General features: G+C 46.2%; 8 non-coding genes across 8 annotated transcripts; all 8 read left to right on the forward strand.

The window, feature by feature from the left end:
- The first annotated feature begins 665 nt into the window (after window positions 1-665).
- LOC130332780 (U2 spliceosomal RNA) lies at window positions 666-856 on the forward strand. The gene has a single exon (XR_008875357.1). It is a non-coding gene; the product is annotated as a U2 spliceosomal RNA (small nuclear RNA).
- Window positions 857-2,911: 2,055 nt separating this feature from the next.
- Window positions 2,912-3,102, forward strand: LOC130332781 (U2 spliceosomal RNA). The gene has a single exon (XR_008875358.1). It is a non-coding gene; the product is annotated as a U2 spliceosomal RNA (small nuclear RNA).
- Window positions 3,103-5,189: 2,087 nt separating this feature from the next.
- Window positions 5,190-5,380, forward strand: LOC130332723 (U2 spliceosomal RNA). The gene has a single exon (XR_008875311.1). It is a non-coding gene; the product is annotated as a U2 spliceosomal RNA (small nuclear RNA).
- Window positions 5,381-7,480: 2,100 nt separating this feature from the next.
- On the forward strand, window positions 7,481-7,671 carry LOC130332782 (U2 spliceosomal RNA). The gene has a single exon (XR_008875359.1). It is a non-coding gene; the product is annotated as a U2 spliceosomal RNA (small nuclear RNA).
- A 2,090-nt stretch (window positions 7,672-9,761) lies between these two features.
- On the forward strand, window positions 9,762-9,952 carry LOC130332784 (U2 spliceosomal RNA). The gene has a single exon (XR_008875360.1). It is a non-coding gene; the product is annotated as a U2 spliceosomal RNA (small nuclear RNA).
- A 2,091-nt stretch (window positions 9,953-12,043) lies between these two features.
- LOC130332785 (U2 spliceosomal RNA) lies at window positions 12,044-12,234 on the forward strand. Its single transcript, XR_008875361.1, has one exon. It is a non-coding gene; the product is annotated as a U2 spliceosomal RNA (small nuclear RNA).
- A 2,093-nt stretch (window positions 12,235-14,327) lies between these two features.
- On the forward strand, window positions 14,328-14,518 carry LOC130332787 (U2 spliceosomal RNA). Its single transcript, XR_008875363.1, has one exon. It is a non-coding gene; the product is annotated as a U2 spliceosomal RNA (small nuclear RNA).
- A 2,093-nt stretch (window positions 14,519-16,611) lies between these two features.
- On the forward strand, window positions 16,612-16,802 carry LOC130332788 (U2 spliceosomal RNA). The gene has a single exon (XR_008875364.1). It is a non-coding gene; the product is annotated as a U2 spliceosomal RNA (small nuclear RNA).
- The last annotated feature ends 1,977 nt before the right edge of the window (window positions 16,803-18,779 follow it).

Genomic DNA, 18,779 nt, shown 5'->3' on the forward strand with positions numbered 1-18,779 from the left:
AGGAGATTGTTGCATCCATCTAGAACCCTCAGAACTACAGTGCTATGATGTCACTCACTTCCACAGGCCTTGCAGAGTGTAAACAACAACAACCCAGCTTTGTTGTGTATGTAACCATAGGGATTTGTGATGTCACCTAGAACCTTCACAGCAGCGACAGCTTTATGAGGAGCATCAGCACTGCTCTGCCTGAGCAGAACCATCACCGCCATAGGTTGTCAAATAACCCGGATTTAACCCACACAGGTAAGTCCAATGGGGTGCAGGCATGTCCTCTATGCTTACAGCTTCCCGTGGGTGTTGGTTTGATACCGTTTGGGGACAGCCAAGGAGGCATCTGCAGGCAACAAAGGTAGGTGTGTGCTTGTGTGTGTGTTTCCTATGCAGATCCTAAGCCCAGTGTCACATGCAAGTAGGAGGAGTAAGAAGGGTTCCTGGCAAATCCGGGTTATGGATTGCATTTAAAAAGGCCCCGTGGGAGTGCAATGGGCCCCTGTCTTGCTGCTTAGCAATAATGGTATGGGTTTAGGTTCTGCTGTGTGTACTGGTGGTTGACTGCCCCCCAGCCCAGAGTGTGCATGGAAAATTGTCTGGCAGCCTCCCTGACAGCAAGCAGTGATAGTGCCCATGAAGGGCACCTTGTTGGGCCCGCCCCTTTCACGGTTATCGCTTCTCGGCCTTTTGGCTAAGATCAAGTGTAGTATCTGTTCTTATCAGTTTAATATCTGATACGTCCCCTATCTGGGGACCATATATTAAATGGATTTTTGAGAACGGGGGCCGATTTCGAAGCTTGCTTCCGTCGCCCTATGCATTGACCCGATATGGCAGTATCTTCGGGTACAGTGCACCACCCCCTTACAGGGTTAAAAAGAAAGATTCCTACTTTCATTGCTACCTGCTTGCTGGCTAGCCAGCTAGCCAGCCCTGTGGGCCTTGCTGCTGCTGCAGCCAAAAAACAAAAGGTGGTGCTGCTGCTGCTTCTGCTTCTGCTTGTGTCTGGCCGCTGTTGGAGCGTCCAGGCACAGGACTTCTGCTGCTGCTGACTAAATGGCCTCCTTAATTGGATCATTTGAGTAGCCAGCACACCTGTGCAGGTAGGGCATGACATGATAGGCAGCTGCCTTGATAGCGGGTGGGTGCTGAATGTTCCTAATTGACAAAATAAGATTAATGCTTATGAAGAAATATAAAATCTCATCCCTTCCCCAATATCGCGCCACACCCCTACCCCTTAATTCCCTGGTTGAACTTGATGGACATATGTCTTTTTTCGACCGTACTAACTATGTAACTATGTAACATAACATGGGGGGGGGGGGGGGTCTCCTGGCTGTTCACACAGGTGTGTCATTGCTGTACATTGACCATGCATTGCTTCTGTGGTATTGCAAAGGCAAAGACAAATGCTTCCAGCCATCCATTGCACTAATGGATTGGTCATCAGCTGGCTGTCTATGTCCCGCATCAATATAGACCAAAGTACAGAGGGTTAGGCTATGCTATTGTGCACCTACCTGATGCATCAGAAGGTGCGAGGCCCTTGCTAAATTCTGTGCACAGACTTTGAGATCTATACTTTAGACTGTATCTAAACCTGCTCCAACATGGACTGACATTCTGGCCTACTTTCAGCCGATGCGACTTGTCTGTCGCTGAACAGTCGCTTTTTATGTATTCAGCACCTATGTATAATGTTGTAAAAATGCTCTAGAAGCTAAAGTCGCAGAAATGTCACACATATTTGGCCTGCAACTTTCTGTGCGACAAATTCAGACAGGAAAAATCAGTATAAATCCTTAGAAAATTATCCCCCAGTGTCTCCATCTGCTGGCGGTATTGAATAAGCATTGCTGCACTGATGGGGTATGCATTAGACGAAAAAAAAGAAGAAAAAGAAGAATAATACGCCCAGAAAAGAGGCGAAAAGGAGAAAAACGTAAAAAAACGTGAAAAAAAAGTAAGAGGAAGAGAAGGGAAAAAAAGGTGGAAATGGGTTTAAAAGTGATTTCGGCGGAGAAATATATATATATATATACGCGCACACACACACATATATATAAACGTATTCTCCGTTGAGATATTGCAGCCGCTGCTGTGTCCAGGCCCAGGAGCCTTAGCACTGTGCTGTGATGTCACTCAATACCACTGACATCACTAGGTGTAAACAACATCTCTCCTTTGCTGTGTATGTGACTATGGAGCTGTTTGGTGATGTCGTCTATTATGGCCTTCATAGAAGCAACAGGAGATTGTTGCATCCATCTAGAACCCTCAGAACTACAGTGCTATGATGTCACTCACTTCCACAGGCCTTGCAGAGTGTAAACAACAACAACCCAGCTTTGTTGTGTATGTAACCATAGGGATTTGTGATGTCACCTAGAACCTTCACAGCAGCGACAGCTTTATGAGGAGCATCAGCACTGCTCTGCCTGAGCAGAACCATCACCGCCATAGGTTGTCAAATAACCCGGATTTAACCCACACAGGTAAGTCCAATGGGGTGCAGGCATGTCCTCTATGCTTACAGCTTCCCGTGGGTGTTGGTTTGATACCGTTTGGGGACAGCCAAGGAGGCATCTGCAGGCAACAAAGGTAGGTGTGTGCTTGTGTGTGTGTTTCCTATGCAGATCGTAAGCCCAGTGTCACATGCAAGTAGGAGGAGTAAGAAGGGTTCCTGGCAAATCCGGGTTATGGATTGCATTTAAAAAGGCCCCGTGGGAGTGCAATGGGCCCCTGTCTTGCTGCTTAGCAATAATGGTATGGGTTTAGGTTCTGCTGTGTGTACTGGTGGTTGACTGCCCCCCAGCCCAGAGTGTGCATGGAAAATTGTCTGGCAGCCTCCCTGACAGCAAGCAGTGATAGTGCCCATGAAGGGCACCTTGTTGGGCCCGCCCCTTTCACGGTTATCGCTTCTCGGCCTTTTGGCTAAGATCAAGTGTAGTATCTGTTCTTATCAGTTTAATATCTGATACGTCCCCTATCTGGGGACCATATATTAAATGGATTTTTGAGAACGGGGGCCGATTTCGAAGCTTGCTTCCGTCGCCCTATGCATTGACCCGATATGGCAGTATCTTCGGGTACAGTGCACCACCCCCTTACAGGGTTAAAAAGAAAGATTCCTACTTTCATTGCTACCTGCTTGCTGGCTAGCCAGCTAGCCAGCCCTGTGGGCCTTGCTGCTGCTGCAGCCAAAAAACAAAAGGTGGTGCTGCTGCTGCTTCTGCTGCTTCTGCTTCTGCTTGTGTCTGGCCGCTGTTGGAGCATCCAGGCACAGGACTTCTGCTGCTGCTGACTAAATGGCCTCCTTAATTGGATCATTTGAGTAGCCAGCACACCTGTGCAGGTAGGGCATGACATGATAGGCAGCTGCCTTGATAGCGGGTGGGTGCTGAATGTTCCTAATTGACAAAATAAGATTAATGCTTATGAAGAAATATAAAATCTCATCCCTTCCCCAATATCGCGCCACACCCCTACCCCTTAATTCCCTGGTTGAACTTGATGGACATATGTCTTTTTTCGACCGTACTAACTATGTAACTATGTAACATAACATGGGGGGGGGGGGGGGGTCTCCTGGCTGTTCACACAGGTGTGTCATTGCTGTACATTGACCATGCATTGCTTCTGTGGTATTGCAAAGGCAAAGACAAATGCTTCCAGCCATCCATTGCACTAATGGATTGGTCATCAGCTGGCTGTCTATGTCCCGCATCAATATAGACCAAAGTACAGAGGGTTAGGCTATGCTATTGTGCACCTACCTGATGCATCAGAAGGTGCGAGGCCCTTGCTAAATTCTGTGCACAGACTTTGAGATCTATACTTTAGACTGTATCTAAACCTGCTCCAACATGGACTGACATTCTGGCCTACTTTCAGCCGATGCGACTTGTCTGTCGCTGAACAGTCGCTTTTTATGTATTCAGCACCTATGTATAATGTTGTAAAAATGCTCTAGAAGCTAAAGTCGCAGAAATGTCACACATATTTGGCCTGCAACTTTCTGTGCGACAAATTCAGACAGGAAAAATCAGTATAAATCCTTAGAAAATTATCCCCCAGTGTCTCCATCTGCTGGCGGTATTGAATAAGCATTGCTGCACTGATGGGGTATGCATTAGACGAAAAAAAAGAAGAAAAAGAAGAATAATACGCCCAGAAAAGAGGCGAAAAGGAGAAAAACGAAAAAAAACGTGAAAAAAAAGTAAGAGGAAGAGAAGGGAAAAAAAGGTGGAAATGGGTTTAAAAGTGATTTCGGCGGAGAAATATATATATATATATATATATATATATATATATATATACGCGCACACACACACATATATATAAACGTATTCTCCGTTGAGATATTGCAGCCGCTGCTGTGTCCAGGCCCAGGAGCCTTAGCACTGTGCTGTGATGTCACTCAATACCACTGACATCACTAGGTGTAAACAACATCTCTCCTTTGCTGTGTATGTGACTATGGAGCTGTTTGGTGATGTCGTCTATTATGGCCTTCATAGAAGCAACAGGAGATTGTTGCATCCATCTAGAACCCTCAGAACTACAGTGCTATGATGTCACTCACTTCCACAGGCCTTGCAGAGTGTAAACAACAACAACCCAGCTTTGTTGTGTATGTAACCATAGGGATTTGTGATGTCACCTAGAACCTTCACAGCAGCGACAGCTTTATGAGGAGCATCAGCACTGCTCTGCCTGAGCAGAACCATCACCGCCATAGGTTGTCAAATAACCCGGATTTAACCCACACAGGTAAGTCCAATGGGGTGCAGGCATGTCCTCTATGCTTACAGCTTCCCGTGGGTGTTGGTTTGATACCGTTTGGGGACAGCCAAGGAGGCATCTGCAGGCAACAAAGGTAGGTGTGTGCTTGTGTGTGTGTTTCCTATGCAGATCCTAAGCCCAGTGTCACATGCAAGTAGGAGGAGTAAGAAGGGTTCCTGGCAAATCCGGGTTATGGATTGCATTTAAAAAGGCCCCGTGGGAGTGCAATGGGCCCCTGTCTTGCTGCTTAGCAATAATGGTATGGGTTTAGGTTCTGCTGTGTGTACTGGTGGTTGACTGCCCCCCAGCCCAGAGTGTGCATGGAAAATTGTCTGGCAGCCTCCCTGACAGCAAGCAGTGATAGTGCCCATGAAGGGCACCTTGTTGGGCCCGCCCCTTTCACGGTTATCGCTTCTCGGCCTTTTGGCTAAGATCAAGTGTAGTATCTGTTCTTATCAGTTTAATATCTGATACGTCCCCTATCTGGGGACCATATATTAAATGGATTTTTGAGAACGGGGGCCGATTTCGAAGCTTGCTTCCGTCGCCCTATGCATTGACCCGATATGGCAGTATCGTCGGGTACAGTGCACCACCCCCTTACAGGGTTAAAAAGAAAGATTCCTACTTTCATTGCTACCTGCTTGCTGGCTAGCCAGCTAGCCAGCCCTGTGGGCCTTGCTGCTGCTGCAGCCAAAAAACAAAAGGTGGTGCTGCTGCTGCTTCTGCTGCTTCTGCTTCTGCTTGTGTCTGGCCGCTGTTGGAGCGTCCAGGCACAGGACTTCTGCTGCTGCTGACTAAATGGCCTCCTTAATTGGATCATTTGAGTAGCCAGCACACCTGTGCAGGTAGGGCATGACATGATAGGCAGCTGCCTTGATAGCGGGTGGGTGCTGAATGTTCCTAATTGACAAAATAAGATTAATGCTTATGAAGAAATATAAAATCTCATCCCTTCCCCAATATCGCGCCACACCCCTACCCCTTAATTCCCTGGTTGAACTTGATGGACATATGTCTTTTTTCGACCGTACTAACTATGTAACTATGTAACATAACATGGGGGGGGGGGGGGGTCTCCTGGCTGTTCACACAGGTGTGTCATTGCTGTACATTGACCATGCATTGCTTCTGTGGTATTGCAAAGGCAAAGACAAATGCTTCCAGCCATCCATTGCACTAATGGATTGGTCATCAGCTGGCTGTCTATGTCCCGCATCAATATAGACCAAAGTACAGAGGGTTAGGCTATGCTATTGTGCACCTACCTGATGCATCAGAAGGTGCGAGGCCCTTGCTAAATTCTGTGCACAGACTTTGAGATCTATACTTTAGACTGTATCTAAACCTGCTCCAACATGGACTGACATTCTGGCCTACTTTCAGCCGATGCGACTTGTCTGTCGCTGAACAGTCGCTTTTTATGTATTCAGCACCTATGTATAATGTTGTAAAAATGCTCTAGAAGCTAAAGTCGCAGAAATGTCACACATATTTGGCCTGCAACTTTCTGTGCGACAAATTCAGACAGGAAAAATCAGTATAAATCCTTAGAAAATTATCCCCCAGTGTCTCCATCTGCTGGCGGTATTGAATAAGCATTGCTGCACTGATGGGGTATGCATTAGACGAAAAAAAAGAAGAAAAAGAAGAATAATACGCCCAGAAAAGAGGCGAAAAGGAGAAAAACGTAAAAAAACGTGAAAAAAAAGTAAGAGGAAGAGAAGGGAAAAAAAGGTGGAAATGGGTTTAAAAGTGATTTCGGCGGAGAAATATATATATATATATATATATATATATATATATATATATATATATATATATACGCGCACACACACACATATATATAAACGTATTCTCCGTTGAGATATTGCAGCCGCTGCTGTGTCCAGGCCCAGGAGCCTTAGCACTGTGCTGTGATGTCACTCAATACCACTGACATCACTAGGTGTAAACAACATCTCTCCTTTGCTGTGTATGTGACTATGGAGCTGTTTGGTGATGTCGTCTATTATGGCCTTCATAGAAGCAACAGGAGATTGTTGCATCCATCTAGAACCCTCAGAACTACAGTGCTATGATGTCACTCACTTCCACAGGCCTTGCAGAGTGTAAACAACAACAACCCAGCTTTGTTGTGTATGTAACCATAGGGATTTGTGATGTCACCTAGAACCTTCACAGCAGCGACAGCTTTATGAGGAGCATCAGCACTGCTCTGCCTGAGCAGAACCATCACCGCCATAGGTTGTCAAATAACCCGGATTTAACCCACACAGGTAAGTCCAATGGGGTGCAGGCATGTCCTCTATGCTTACAGCTTCCCGTGGGTGTTGGTTTGATACCGTTTGGGGACAGCCAAGGAGGCATCTGCAGGCAACAAAGGTAGGTGTGTGCTTGTGTGTGTGTTTCCTATGCAGATCCTAAGCCCAGTGTCACATGCAAGTAGGAGGAGTAAGAAGGGTTCCTGGCAAATCCGGGTTATGGATTGCATTTAAAAAGGCCCCGTGGGAGTGCAATGGGCCCCTGTCTTGCTGCTTAGCAATAATGGTATGGGTTTAGGTTCTGCTGTGTGTACTGGTGGTTGACTGCCCCCCAGCCCAGAGTGTGCATGGAAAATTGTCTGGCAGCCTCCCTGACAGCAAGCAGTGATAGTGCCCATGAAGGGCACCTTGTTGGGCCCGCCCCTTTCACGGTTATCGCTTCTCGGCCTTTTGGCTAAGATCAAGTGTAGTATCTGTTCTTATCAGTTTAATATCTGATACGTCCCCTATCTGGGGACCATATATTAAATGGATTTTTGAGAACGGGGGCCGATTTCGAAGCTTGCTTCCGTCGCCCTATGCATTGACCCGATATGGCAGTATCTTCGGGTACAGTGCACCACCCCCTTACAGGGTTAAAAAGAAAGATTCCTACTTTCATTGCTACCTGCTTGCTGGCTAGCCAGCTAGCCAGCCCTGTGGGCCTTGCTGCTGCTGCAGCCAAAAAACAAAAGGTGGTGCTGCTGCTGCTTCTGCTGCTTCTGCTTCTGCTTGTGTCTGGCCGCTGTTGGAGCGTCCAGGCACAGGACTTCTGCTGCTGCTGACTAAATGGCCTCCTTAATTGGATCATTTGAGTAGCCAGCACACCTGTGCAGGTAGGGCATGACATGATAGGCAGCTGCCTTGATAGCGGGTGGGTGCTGAATGTTCCTAATTGACAAAATAAGATTAATGCTTATGAAGAAATATAAAATCTCATCCCTTCCCCAATATCGCGCCACACCCCTACCCCTTAATTCCCTGGTTGAACTTGATGGACATATGTCTTTTTTCGACCGTACTAACTATGTAACTATGTAACATAACATGGGGGGGGGGGGGGTCTCCTGGCTGTTCACACAGGTGTGTCATTGCTGTACATTGACCATGCATTGCTTCTGTGGTATTGCAAAGGCAAAGACAAATGCTTCCAGCCATCCATTGCACTAATGGATTGGTCATCAGCTGGCTGTCTATGTCCCGCATCAATATAGACCAAAGTACAGAGGGTTAGGCTATGCTATTGTGCACCTACCTGATGCATCAGAAGGTGCGAGGCCCTTGCTAAATTCTGTGCACAGACTTTGAGATCTATACTTTAGACTGTATCTAAACCTGCTCCAACATGGACTGACATTCTGGCCTACTTTCAGCCGATGCGACTTGTCTGTCGCTGAACAGTCGCTTTTTATGTATTCAGCACCTATGTATAATGTTGTAAAAATGCTCTAGAAGCTAAAGTCGCAGAAATGTCACACATATTTGGCCTGCAACTTTCTGTGCGACAAATTCAGACAGGAAAAATCAGTATAAATCCTTAGAAAATTATCCCCCAGTGTCTCCATCTGCTGGCGGTATTGAATAAGCATTGCTGCACTGATGGGGTATGCATTAGACGAAAAAAAAGAAGAAAAAGAAGAATAATACGCCCAGAAAAGAGGCGAAAAGGAGAAAAACGTAAAAAAACGTGAAAAAAAAGTAAGAGGAAGAGAAGGGAAAAAAAGGTGGAAATGGGTTTAAAAGTGATTTCGGCGGAGAAATATATATATATATATATATATATATATATATATATATATTATATGCGCACACACACACATATATATAAACGTATTCTCCGTTGAGATATTGCAGCCGCTGCTGTGTCCAGGCCCAGGAGCCTTAGCACTGTGCTGTGATGTCACTCAATACCACTGACATCACTAGGTGTAAACAACATCTCTCCTTTGCTGTGTATGTGACTATGGAGCTGTTTGGTGATGTCGTCTATTATGGCCTTCATAGAAGCAACAGGAGATTGTTGCATCCATCTAGAACCCTCAGAACTACAGTGCTATGATGTCACTCACTTCCACAGGCCTTGCAGAGTGTAAACAACAACAACCCAGCTTTGTTGTGTATGTAACCATAGGGATTTGTGATGTCACCTAGAACCTTCACAGCAGCGACAGCTTTATGAGGAGCATCAGCACTGCTCTGCCTGAGCAGAACCATCACCGCCATAGGTTGTCAAATAACCCGGATTTAACCCACACAGGTAAGTCCAATGGGGTGCAGGCATGTCCTCTATGCTTACAGCTTCCCGTGGGTGTTGGTTTGATACCGTTTGGGGACAGCCAAGGAGGCATCTGCAGGCAACAAAGGTAGGTGTGTGCTTGTGTGTGTGTTTCCTATGCAGATCCTAAGCCCAGTGTCACATGCAAGTAGGAGGAGTAAGAAGGGTTCCTGGCAAATCCGGGTTATGGATTGCATTTAAAAAGGCCCCGTGGGAGTGCAATGGGCCCCTGTCTTGCTGCTTAGCAATAATGGTATGGGTTTAGGTTCTGCTGTGTGTACTGGTGGTTGACTGCCCCCCAGCCCAGAGTGTGCATGGAAAATTGTCTGGCAGCCTCCCTGACAGCAAGCAGTGATAGTGCCCATGAAGGGCACCTTGTTGGGCCCGCCCCTTTCACGGTTATCGCTTCTCGGCCTTTTGGCTAAGATCAAGTGTAGTATCTGTTCTTATCAGTTTAATATCTGATACGTCCCCTATCTGGGGACCATATATTAAATGGATTTTTGAGAACGGGGGCCGATTTCGAAGCTTGCTTCCGTCGCCCTATGCATTGACCCGATATGGCAGTATCTTCGGGTACAGTGCACCACCCCCTTACAGGGTTAAAAAGAAAGATTCCTACTTTCATTGCTACCTGCTTGCTGGCTAGCCAGCTAGCCAGCCCTGTGGGCCTTGCTGCTGCTGCAGCCAAAAAACAAAAGGTGGTGCTGCTGCTGCTTCTGCTGCTTCTGCTTCTGCTTGTGTCTGGCCGCTGTTGGAGCGTCCAGGCACAGGACTTCTGCTGCTGCTGACTAAATGGCCTCCTTAATTGGATCATTTGAGTAGCCAGCACACCTGTGCAGGTAGGGCATGACATGATAGGCAGCTGCCTTGATAGCGGGTGGGTGCTGAATGTTCCTAATTGACAAAATAAGATTAATGCTTATGAAGAAATATAAAATCTCATCCCTTCCCCAATATCGCGCCACACCCCTACCCCTTAATTCCCTGGTTGAACTTGATGGACATATGTCTTTTTTCGACCGTACTAACTATGTAACTATGTAACATAACATGGGGGGGGGGGGGGGGTCTCCTGGCTGTTCACACAGGTGTGTCATTGCTGTACATTGACCATGCATTGCTTCTGTGGTATTGCAAAGGCAAAGACAAATGCTTCCAGCCATCCATTGCACTAATGGATTGGTCATCAGCTGGCTGTCTATGTCCCGCATCAATATAGACCAAAGTACAGAGGGTTAGGCTATGCTATTGTGCACCTACCTGATGCATCAGAAGGTGCGAGGCCCTTGCTAAATTCTGTGCACAGACTTTGAGATCTATACTTTAGACTGTATCTAAACCTGCTCCAACATGGACTGACATTCTGGCCTACTTTCAGCCGATGCGACTTGTCTGTCGCTGAACAGTCGCTTTTTATGTATTCAGCACCTATGTATAATGTTGTAAAAATGCTCTAGAAGCTAAAGTCGCAGAAATGTCACACATATTTGGCCTGCAACTTTCTGTGCGACAAATTCAGACAGGAAAAATCAGTATAAATCCTTAGAAAATTATCCCCCAGTGTCTCCATCTGCTGGCGGTATTGAATAAGCATTGCTGCACTGATGGGGTATGCATTAGACGAAAAAAAAGAAGAAAAAGAAGAATAATACGCCCAGAAAAGAGGCGAAAAGGAGAAAAACGTAAAAAAACGTGAAAAAAAAGTAAGAGGAAGAGAAGGGAAAAAAAGGTGGAAATGGGTTTAAAAGTGATTTCGGCGGAGAAATATATATATATATATATATATATATATATATATATATATATACGCGCACACACACACATATATATAAACGTATTCTCCGTTGAGATATTGCAGCCGCTGCTGTGTCCAGGCCCAGGAGCCTTAGCACTGTGCTGTGATGTCACTCAATACCACTGACATCACTAGGTGTAAACAACATCTCTCCTTTGCTGTGTATGTGACTATGGAGCTGTTTGGTGATGTCGTCTATTATGGCCTTCATAGAAGCAACAGGAGATTGTTGCATCCATCTAGAACCCTCAGAACTACAGTGCTATGATGTCACTCACTTCCACAGGCCTTGCAGAGTGTAAACAACAACAACCCAGCTTTGTTGTGTATGTAACCATAGGGATTTGTGATGTCACCTAGAACCTTCACAGCAGCGACAGCTTTATGAGGAGCATCAGCACTGCTCTGCCTGAGCAGAACCATCACCGCCATAGGTTGTCAAATAACCCGGATTTAACCCACACAGGTAAGTCCAATGGGGTGCAGGCATGTCCTCTATGCTTACAGCTTCCCGTGGGTGTTGGTTTGATACCGTTTGGGGACAGCCAAGGAGGCATCTGCAGGCAACAAAGGTAGGTGTGTGCTTGTGTGTGTGTTTCCTATGCAGATCCTAAGCCCAGTGTCACATGCAAGTAGGAGGAGTAAGAAGGGTTCCTGGCAAATCCGGGTTATGGATTGCATTTAAAAAGGCCCCGTGGGAGTGCAATGGGCCCCTGTCTTGCTGCTTAGCAATAATGGTATGGGTTTAGGTTCTGCTGTGTGTACTGGTGGTTGACTGCCCCCCAGCCCAGAGTGTGCATGGAAAATTGTCTGGCAGCCTCCCTGACAGCAAGCAGTGATAGTGCCCATGAAGGGCACCTTGTTGGGCCCGCCCCTTTCACGGTTATCGCTTCTCGGCCTTTTGGCTAAGATCAAGTGTAGTATCTGTTCTTATCAGTTTAATATCTGATACGTCCCCTATCTGGGGACCATATATTAAATGGATTTTTGAGAACGGGGGCCGATTTCGAAGCTTGCTTCCGTCGCCCTATGCATTGACCCGATATGGCAGTATCTTCGGGTACAGTGCACCACCCCCTTACAGGGTTAAAAAGAAAGATTCCTACTTTCATTGCTACCTGCTTGCTGGCTAGCCAGCTAGCCAGCCCTGTGGGCCTTGCTGCTGCTGCAGCCAAAAAACAAAAGGTGGTGCTGCTGCTGCTTCTGCTGCTTCTGCTTCTGCTTGTGTCTGGCCGCTGTTGGAGCGTCCAGGCACAGGACTTCTGCTGCTGCTGACTAAATGGCCTCCTTAATTGGATCATTTGAGTAGCCAGCACACCTGTGCAGGTAGGGCATGACATGATAGGCAGCTGCCTTGATAGCGGGTGGGTGCTGAATGTTCCTAATTGACAAAATAAGATTAATGCTTATGAAGAAATATAAAATCTCATCCCTTCCCCAATATCGCGCCACACCCCTACCCCTTAATTCCCTGGTTGAACTTGATGGACATATGTCTTTTTTCGACCGTACTAACTATGTAACTATGTAACATAACATGGGGGGGGGGGGGGGGTCTCCTGGCTGTTCACACAGGTGTGTCATTGCTGTACATTGACCATGCATTGCTTCTGTGGTATTGCAAAGGCAAAGACAAATGCTTCCAGCCATCCATTGCACTAATGGATTGGTCATCAGCTGGCTGTCTATGTCCCGCATCAATATAGACCAAAGTACAGAGGGTTAGGCTATGCTATTGTGCACCTACCTGATGCATCAGAAGGTGCGAGGCCCTTGCTAAATTCTGTGCACAGACTTTGAGATCTATACTTTAGACTGTATCTAAACCTGCTCCAACATGGACTGACATTCTGGCCTACTTTCAGCCGATGCGACTTGTCTGTCGCTGAACAGTTGCTTTTTATGTATTCAGCACCTATGTATAATGTTGTAAAAATGCTCTAGAAGCTAAAGTCGCAGAAATGTCACACATATTTGGCCTGCAACTTTCTGTGCGACAAATTCAGACAGGAAAAATCAGTATAAATCCTTAGAAAATTATCCCCCAGTGTCTCCATCTGCTGGCGGTATTGAATAAGCATTGCTGCACTGATGGGGTATGCATTAGACGAAAAAAAAGAAGAAAAAGAAGAATAATACGCCCAGAAAAGAGGCGAAAAGGAGAAAAACGTAAAAAAACGTGAAAAAAAAGTAAGAGGAAGAGAAGGGAAAAAAAGGTGGAAATGGGTTTAAAAGTGATTTCGGCGGAGAAATATATATATATATATATATATATATATATATATATATATATATACGCGCACACACACACATATATATAAACGTATTCTCCGTTGAGATATTGCAGCCGCTGCTGTGTCCAGGCCCAGGAGCCTTAGCACTGTGCTGTGATGTCACTCAATACCACTGACATCACTAGGTGTAAACAACATCTCTCCTTTGCTGTGTATGTGACTATGGAGCTGTTTGGTGATGTCGTCTATTATGGCCTTCATAGAAGCAACAGGAGATTGTTGCATCCATCTAGAACCCTCAGAACTACAGTGCTATGATGTCACTCACTTCCACAGGCCTTGCAGAGTGTAAACAACAACAACCCAGCTTTGTTGTGTATGTAACCATAGGGATTTGTGATGTCACCTAGAACCTTCAAAGCAGCGACAGCTTTATGAGGAGCATCAGCACTGCTCTGCCTGAGCAGAACCATCACCGCCATAGGTTGTCAAATAACCCGGATTTAACCCACACAGGTAAGTCCAATGGGGTGCAGGCATGTCCTCTATGCTTACAGCTTCCCGTGGGTGTTGGTTTGATACCGTTTGGGGACAGCCAAGGAGGCATCTGCAGGCAACAAAGGTAGGTGTGTGCTTGTGTGTGTGTTTCCTATGCAGATCCTAAGCCCAGTGTCACATGCAAGTAGGAGGAGTAAGAAGGGTTCCTGGCAAATCCGGGTTATGGATTGCATTTAAAAAGGCCCCGTGGGAGTGCAATGGGCCCCTGTCTTGCTGCTTAGCAATAATGGTATGGGTTTAGGTTCTGCTGTGTGTACTGGTGGTTGACTGCCCCCCAGCCCAGAGTGTGCATGGAAAATTGTCTGGCAGCCTCCCTGACAGCAAGCAGTGATAGTGCCCATGAAGGGCACCTTGTTGGGCCCGCCCCTTTCACGGTTATCGCTTCTCGGCCTTTTGGCTAAGATCAAGTGTAGTATCTGTTCTTATCAGTTTAATATCTGATACGTCCCCTATCTGGGGACCATATATTAAATGGATTTTTGAGAACGGGGGCCGATTTCGAAGCTTGCTTCCGTCGCCCTATGCATTGACCCGATATGGCAGTATCTTCGGGTACAGTGCACCACCCCCTTACAGGGTTAAAAAGAAAGATTCCTACTTTCATTGCTACCTGCTTGCTGGCTAGCCAGCTAGCCAGCCCTGTGGGCCTTGCTGCTGCTGCAGCCAAAAAACAAAAGGTGGTGCTGCTGCTGCTTCTGCTGCTTCTGCTTCTGCTTGTGTCTGGCCGCTGTTGGAGCGTCCAGGCACAGGACTTCTGCTGCTGCTGACTAAATGGCCTCCTTAATTGGATCATTTGAGTAGCCAGCACACCTGTGCAGGTAGGGCATGACATGATAGGCAGCTGCCTTGATAGCGGGTGGGTGCTGAATGTTCCTAATTGACAAAATAAGATTAATGCTTATGAAGAAATATAAAATCTCATCCCTTCCCCAATATCGCGCCACACCCCTACCCCTTAATTCCCTGGTTGAACTTGATGGACATATGTCTTTTTTCGACCGTACTAACTATGTAACTATGTAACATAACATGGGGGGGGGGGGGGGGTCTCCTGGCTGTTCACACAGGTGTGTCATTGCTGTACATTGACCATGCATTGCTTCTGTGGTATTGCAAAGGCAAAGACAAATGCTTCCAGCCATCCATTGCACTAATGGATTGGTCATCAGCTGGCTGTCTATGTCCCGCATCAATATAGACCAAAGTACAGAGGGTTAGGCTATGCTATTGTGCACCTACCTGATGCATCAGAAGGTGCGAGGCCCTTGCTAAATTCTGTGCACAGACTTTGAGATCTATACTTTAGACTGTATCTAAACCTGCTCCAACATGGACTGACATTCTGGCCTACTTTCAGCCGATGCGACTTGTCTGTCGCTGAACAGTCGCTTTTTATGTATTCAGCACCTATGTATAATGTTGTAAAAATGCTCTAGAAGCTAAAGTCGCAGAAATGTCACACATATTTGGCCTGCAACTTTCTGTGCGACAAATTCAGACAGGAAAAATCAGTATAAATCCTTAGAAAATTATCCCCCAGTGTCTCCATCTGCTGGCGGTATTGAATAAGCATTGCTGCACTGATGGGGTATGCATTAGACGAAAAAAAAGAAGAAAAAGAAGAATAATACGCCCAGAAAAGAGGCGAAAAGGAGAAAAACGTAAAAAAACGTGAAAAAAAAGTAAGAGGAAGAGAAGGGAAAAAAAGGTGGAAATGGGTTTAAAAGTGATTTCGGCGGAGAAATATATATATATATATATATATATATATATATATATATATATATACGCGCACACACACACATATATATAAACGTATTCTCCGTTGAGATATTGCAGCCGCTGCTGTGTCCAGGCCCAGGAGCCTTAGCACTGTGCTGTGATGTCACTCAATACCACTGACATCACTAGGTGTAAACAACATCTCTCCTTTGCTGTGTATGTGACTATGGAGCTGTTTGGTGATGTCGTCTATTATGGCCTTCATAGAAGCAACAGGAGATTGTTGCATCCATCTAGAACCCTCAGAACTACAGTGCTATGATGTCACTCACTTCCACAGGCCTTGCAGAGTGTAAACAACAACAACCCAGCTTTGTTGTGTATGTAACCATAGGGATTTGTGATGTCACCTAGAACCTTCACAGCAGCGACAGCTTTATGAGGAGCATCAGCACTGCTCTGCCTGAGCAGAACCATCACCGCCATAGGTTGTCAAATAACCCGGATTTAACCCACACAGGTAAGTCCAATGGGGTGCAGGCATGTCCTCTATGCTTACAGCTTCCCGTGGGTGTTGGTTTGATACCGTTTGGGGACAGCCAAGGAGGCATCTGCAGGCAACAAAGGTAGGTGTGTGCTTGTGTGTGTGTTTCCTATGCAGATCCTAAGCCCAGTGTCACATGCAAGTAGGAGGAGTAAGAAGGGTTCCTGGCAAATCCGGGTTATGGATTGCATTTAAAAAGGCCCCGTGGGAGTGCAATGGGCCCCTGTCTTGCTGCTTAGCAATAATGGTATGGGTTTAGGTTCTGCTGTGTGTACTGGTGGTTGACTGCCCCCCAGCCCAGAGTGTGCATGGAAAATTGTCTGGCAGCCTCCCTGACAGCAAGCAGTGATAGTGCCCATGAAGGGCACCTTGTTGGGCCCGCCCCTTTCACGGTTATCGCTTCTCGGCCTTTTGGCTAAGATCAAGTGTAGTATCTGTTCTTATCAGTTTAATATCTGATACGTCCCCTATCTGGGGACCATATATTAAATGGATTTTTGAGAACGGGGGCCGATTTCGAAGCTTGCTTCCGTCGCCCTATGCATTGACCCGATATGGCAGTATCTTCGGGTACAGTGCACCACCCCCTTACAGGGTTAAAAAGAAAGATTCCTACTTTCATTGCTACCTGCTTGCTGGCTAGCCAGCTAGCCAGCCCTGTGGGCCTTGCTGCTGCTGCAGCCAAAAAACAAAAGGTGGTGCTGCTGCTGCTTCTGCTTCTGCTTGTGTCTGGCCGCTGTTGGAGCGTCCAGGCACAGGACTTCTGCTGCTGCTGACTAAATGGCCTCCTTAATTGGATCATTTGAGTAGCCAGCACACCTGTGCAGGTAGGGCATGACATGATAGGCAGCTGCCTTGATAGCGGGTGGGTGCTGAATGTTCCTAATTGACAAAATAAGATTAATGCTTATGAAGAAATATAAAATCTCATCCCTTCCCCAATATCGCGCCACACCCCTACCCCTTAATTCCCTGGTTGAACTTGATGGACATATGTCTTTTTTCGACCGTACTAACTATGTAACTATGTAACATAACATGGGGGGGGGGGGGTCTCCTGGCTGTTCACACAGGTGTGTCATTGCTGTACATTGACCATGCATTGCTTCTGTGGTATTGCAAAGGCAAAGACAAATGCTTCCAGCCATCCATTGCACTAATGGATTGGTCATCAGCTGGCTGTCTATGTCCCGCATCAATATAGACCAAAGTACAGAGGGTTAGGCTATGCTATTGTGCACCTACCTGATGCATCAGAAGGTGCGAGGCCCTTGCTAAATTCTGTGCACAGACTTTGAGATCTATACTTTAGACTGTATCTAAACCTGCTCCAACATGGACTGACATTCTGGCCTACTTTCAGCCGATGCGACTTGTCTGTCGCTGAACAGTCGCTTTTTATGTATTCAGCACCTATGTATAATGTTGTAAAAATGCTCTAGAAGCTAAAGTCGCAGAAATGTCACACATATTTGGCCTGCAACTTTCTGTGCGACAAATTCAGACAGGAAAAATCAGTATAAATCCTTAGAAAATTATCCCCCAGTGTCTCCATCTGCTGGCGGTATTGAATAAGCATTGCTGCACTGATGGGGTATGCATTAGACGAAAAAAAAGAAGAAAAAGAAGAATAATACGCCCAGAAAAGAGGCGAAAAGGAGAAAAACGTAAAAAAACGTGAAAAAAAAGTAAGAGGAAGAGAAGGGAAAAAAAGGTGGAAATGGGTTTAAAAGTGATTTCGGCGGAGAAATATATATATATATATATATATATATATATATATATATATATATACGCGCACACACACACATATATATAAACGTATTCTCCGTTGAGATATTGCAGCCGCTGCTGTGTCCAGGCCCAGGAGCCTTAGCACTGTGCTGTGATGTCACTCAATACCACTGACATCACTAGGTGTAAACAACATCTCTCCTTTGCTGTGTATGTGACTATGGAGCTGTTTGGTGATGTCGTCTATTATGGCCTTTATAGAAGCAACAGGAGATTGTTGCATCCATCTAGAACCCTCAGAACTACAGTGCTATGATGTCACTCACTTCCACAGGCCTTGCAGAGTGTAAACAACAACAACCCAGCTTTGTTGTGTATGTAACCATAGGGATTTGTGATGTCACCTAGAACCTTCACAGCAGCGACAGCTTTATGAGGAGCATCAGCACTGCTCTGACTGAGCAGAACCATCACCGCCATAGGTTGTCAAATAACCCGGATTTAACCCACACAGGTAAGTCCAATGGGGTGCAGGCATGTCCTCTATGCTTACAGCTTCCCGTGGGTGTTGGTTTGATACCGTTTGGGGACAGCCAAGGAGGCATCTGCAGGCAACAAAGGTAGGTGTGTGCTTGTGTGTGTGTTTCCTATGCAGATCCTAAGCCCAGTGTCACATGCAAGTAGGAGGAGTAAGAAGGGTTCCTGGCAAATCCGGGTTATGGATTGCATTTAAAAAGGCCCCGTGGGAGTGCAATGGGCCCCTGTCTTGCTGCTTAGCAATAATGGTATGGGTTTAGGTTCTGCTGTGTGTACTGGTGGTTGACTGCCC

Source organism: Hyla sarda, unplaced genomic scaffold (genome assembly GCF_029499605.1).
Source record: "Hyla sarda isolate aHylSar1 unplaced genomic scaffold, aHylSar1.hap1 scaffold_387, whole genome shotgun sequence".
NCBI classification, from domain to species: domain Eukaryota; kingdom Metazoa; phylum Chordata; class Amphibia; order Anura; family Hylidae; genus Hyla; species Hyla sarda.